This window comes from Prionailurus viverrinus, chromosome E2, assembly GCF_022837055.1.
Source record: "Prionailurus viverrinus isolate Anna chromosome E2, UM_Priviv_1.0, whole genome shotgun sequence".
Taxonomy (NCBI): Eukaryota; Metazoa; Chordata; class Mammalia; order Carnivora; family Felidae; genus Prionailurus; species Prionailurus viverrinus.
The window spans coordinates 12,519,990-12,524,921 of record NC_062575.1 but is presented as its reverse complement, the minus strand read 5'-3'; positions in this window follow the sequence as shown (position 1 = coordinate 12,524,921).

Sequence of the window (4,932 nt, the reverse complement as noted above, 5' to 3'; positions counted from 1 at the left end):
TTTACAGTAACAGAATTTTCATGTCATATAAAACGACATTCCTTTTTGTTGTCATTAAAAAAAATTTTTTTTAATGTTTATTTCTGAGACAGAGAGCATGAGCAGGAGAGGGGGATAGAGAGAGGGAGACACAGAATCAGAAGCAGGCTCCAGGCTCTGAGCTGTCAGCACAGAGCCTGATGTGGGGCTTGAACTCACAGACCATGAGATCATGACCTGAGCCAAAGTCAGTCGCTCAACCGACTGAGCCACCCAGGCGCCCCATAAAATAATTATTCAGGTAAGGGTTGGTGGTGTTGGACATGGAGAAGTCAGCAGTTTAAAAGAGAAGAATCATCCCCATCCCCACAATGCTAAGGTTTGCCAAACTTCTCTCTGGGAGGTTGACCAGTCTTTAAAGAAGGAAACCACCTTATTCATTGTTTTTCCAGTGCTTTGGAGCTCTAGTAGATATGTGGCTTTGCATAGTCACTCTGATGAGCTGAGGGCAGAGAAATGACTAGATTTTACTTATAACTTATCAACTTCAACAGCACTTAAAAATTTGTTTACAACTTGGATCAGGTGTTAAAGAAATTTCACACTGAAAAATAGTTTGAAGATTGTTCACTTAATACAAAACATTCAATTTATATACTGTGGAACTGGGACATGTGGAGGTTTTATGTCTGTCTGTAGCTCCCCAGTTACAAGCCAGTTTGTGGCAGAATCACAAACAGCTCTTTATTTGTGTGCATCTTCCACATTCACCTCCTTTTCTTTTCCTTATCCCTATTTCTTTCTTCCCTTCCACCTGCCCTCCTTTCTTGCCTCCCTCCCTTCCCTGACTTCATTTGTCAAGTACTGGATTCTATTTGAGATGCACATTGCTTGTCATAAAGGGCACAGAGATCTAGTTTAAAAACACAATAAACAAATCACAAAACAGCTTGGCGAATGCTACAACAAAAATATGAATGAGATAAACATGCAGTTGACTGGGTTACTGTAAGACAAGCAGTCGCCTTTCCTGAGTCATGGAACAGTAGTTAAATATTTATTTATTTTTGTTTCTTTTATATTTGAGAGAGAGAGAGAGAGAGAGCGCGCGCACATGAGCAGGGGAGGTGCAGAGAAAGAGGGAGACAGAAGATCTGAAGCGTGCTGACAGCAGCGAGCCCATGCTGGGGCTTGTACTCAACAACTGTGAGATCATGACCTGAGCTAAAGTCAGAGACTGAGTGACTGGGCCACCCAGGTGGCCTGTGGTACAGCATTTAAACTCTGTGATGAGATTTACTTTCAAGTCTTCTCTCAGCCACTGATTAGCTGCGTGACCTTTGATAACTTCCTTAATGTGGATTGCTTTATAGTTCTTACGGAAGGGAGAAGGAATCAGACAAGCATTACTCCTTCTTCCTACTTACAAATCCATGGGAATGTCTGTCTACGTAAAGGAAAAAACCATTTTCCTATACTCCTAACACTCGGATACCACATGTGGGTTTTCCCCCGAAACCAATTTTTAAACTCTGTGGACACCAATTGGTTGTGTTGCAATTCAGTTAGGAAACTAACAAGATAGAATTAGTACAGAGTTAAGGGCTCAGTCCCACAATATTGCTGTGATGTCAGATGCCAGTCACAAGTTTTAGGTTGTTGCCTGTACTTCTGACCAACCAGTTACAAATTAGGAGTTCCTGTAACCCCCTCCTCAGGTACCATAATTTGCTTATAATGGCTCCCAGAACTCAAGGAAACACTTAGGCCTGCTGTTTTATTATAAAGGATTTAAAAAAAGATACAGATGAAAAGCAAGATAAAGCGGTACATAGGGCAAGGTCTGGAAGGGTCCCAAGTACAGTGGCTTCTGTCTCCTTGGTATTGGGATGTGTCCCCATCCTCGCATGTGGATGTATTCACAAACTCAGAAGTTCTCTGAACCTCCTACTTGAGGAACTTTTATGGAGGCTTCATCACATTGTCATGATTGACTCTTAACTTAATCTCTAGTTCTTCTTTCCTCCTTGGAGAATAGGGGAGGGCGCTGAAAGTTCCAAGCCTGTAATCATGCTTGGTCTTTTTGGTGACCACTCACCATCCAGGAGCCCAACAAGAATTGTCTCATTTGAATTAAATATATTCCTATTACCCAGAAATTCCAAGGGATTTAGGAACACTGTGTCTGGAACCAGAGAGAGACCAAATATATATTTCTTCTTATGTCACAGTCCATACCCTGGTCTCAGGCCATGGACCCCTTAGAGCAAAGTCATCGTATTTTTCAGATCATTTACATTTGATATAGTATTTATAGAATAGATATAGCAATAGCACCAACACAAATGTGCCTAACATTTGGAGAAGGCAGTGTGAGATAGAGATGGGTTTAAAGAAACAACTAATTTGTCTCAAAAAGGTATTACATATATTTTCATATTCTTGTACATTTGATAATTCCCCTCTCCCCCCTTGATCTACCGCTCTTTGTACATCAAGATAAACTTATGTAGAACTGTTTAGCACAGAAACAAGCTGATGGTTAGCTAGATTCAGTTCTTCTTTAGGCCGGTTATTTTCTAAGGATATTACATCCTGAGGAGGTGTTAGCTTATTCTCCCAGTGCACTGGATCATCAACATGAGTGTTATCATAAGACTTATTTACATGAGGTAGTTGAATCCTATCAAATCTAGTATTATACCATATCACAGTGTGATCATGGCACCATTCAGTTTCATTACAGAAAAAATCAGTAAGAATTGCTGAGGTATTTGCTTTGCCTACCGAACAAAATCTACCTTTGCTCATATACAAGATCTTATTGAGGACAGGCATCATTTCACTTGGCTCTCACTCACTTGTGTATGGGTTCTAAGTTAATTAGAGACCAAGCCAGTTACCCTGCCTCACCTCACAGGCTTATACGAAGACTGATTTCCTGTGTGTGTTGCTACATAGCAGGATCCACTCCGCTTCTATGGGGGAGGACATGAGCAGAACTTTGATTGTTTCTATCCCTACTAACTGTATTAGAAGACATGTTTTATTTTAATGTATTCTTTGTACAAGAGTAATCATAGTACATTGATGTAAATTACAAGTGCCACCACAGAACTTCCATACATTTGGAGGGTCATAAGATTCCCATAGGTGTGCCTCTAGAGCCTCAGCAGCTAGGATTGAGGACCATTGCTTAATGGCCACTTCAGACCCCATTTGTATTAAAATAGTCAAGGGACCCTGTTGGGTCAGGGTACAGGTCTTTTCCCAATGCTGGATTCTAGCATTATCCAGAATTATTGAGTTATAGCACCCATTTTAATATCTCTTAAACCTCTATCTCTCTACAGCTATTGCCATTTCTGTTTCTCCTCACAGCAGTATTCCTAAAAATATTGCTTAAACTATATAATTAAAGAACTTCATTTCCTCATCTCACATTTTTTAATTCTTAGTGTACAAGGAAAGATAGTCATTATTTATCATTAGGGTTTAATGGACTATCATCTATTTAAAACATTATTAGTGGGGCGCCTGAGTGGCTTGGTTGGTTAAGTGTCCGACTTCCGCTCAGGTCATGATCTCACGGTTCGTGAGTTTGAGCCCTGCGTCGGGCTCTGGGCTGACAGCTCAGAGCCTGGAGCCTGCTTCAGATTCTGTGTCTCCCTGTGTCTGCCCCTCTGCTGCTTGCACTCTGTCTCTTGCATTGTCTCAAAAATAAATAAATGTTACAAAAATTAAAAAATAAAATATTATTTCTACAAATAATTTAAAGACAATACAGGGAGAGAGAATTACTGTTAAAAATTATAATAAACATTAAACATAGCAAATCTCTGTGTATAAAATAATTTTTGCTACATTCACCTCATTAAAGATAAAGGAATATTGCCACATACTGTGTTTTTTTTTTTTTTAGCAAAAGGAGATGGCCCAGGTTTTTGTCACAAAAAAAATTGTATGATAATGTCCTTCCTATTAAATGATTAAATAGATGACAATGCTATATTTCCTTTTTTGTCCTTAGAAGTATATTGTTCAAACATTGATTCTAAAGTTTGAGAAAATTCATCTATAGATGTCATCATCTGAAGGTTCATAGTCTGATATTTCACTTATATAATCAATTTTATTACCAGTAGATTTCAGAGTAAGCCTGTCTTTTTGTATTCATCTCATTTTTCTAGTGATTGTGAAATGTCTTGTGTATTTGCTTTGCCATATGGGCAGGAAAAAAATCTGAATTCTCAACTTTGTTCAATGAAAAGTAAAAATAGGCTATAGAGATAGTTTTTCCCATCTTTTAAAAATCCTTTGCAAAAGATGATGTAATACTTTGGGTTAACAATTAGAAAATTGAGGAATTATGACTTATTTCACTCTTGGAATATCCTTTTAGGTTAGTTTAATATTTTTCCATTTTTATATTTTAGTCTCTTTTTTAGCTTACATGGGAATTATTGATGAATAGTGATAAAATGAATTTTAGGATTATGAAATAGCAAAATGTTTCAAGATAGAGGAAACATAAGATCACTAAATTCCTGCCTTATCATATACCTTAGATTTATAAGAGTCCAGTAGATTCATATGGTACTTCAGATAGAATGGGTGTTAGTCTGTTTAAAATAATAAACTTTTATTTTTTGAAATTCTCTAAGACTAACATAATGAAATATTAATCCTCACCAACAGAACTCTTCAAAGAAGAAACTCAAGAAGTGAAAATTGGATACAATGGACTCTAATTATATATTGATAAGCCTATTCTTATCAAGCTCTCTACTCCTCACAGATACAAGGAAATAATCTTTTCCAAGTCATTAGTAACTTGAATCTTGACCAAATGTATAGTCCATTTTGCATTCTCATTGTAATGTAGTTGTTCAGGTTTCTACATTGCTGACTTCATCTTCCCTCTTGAAATGCTATTCTGAATGATTTTTGTAA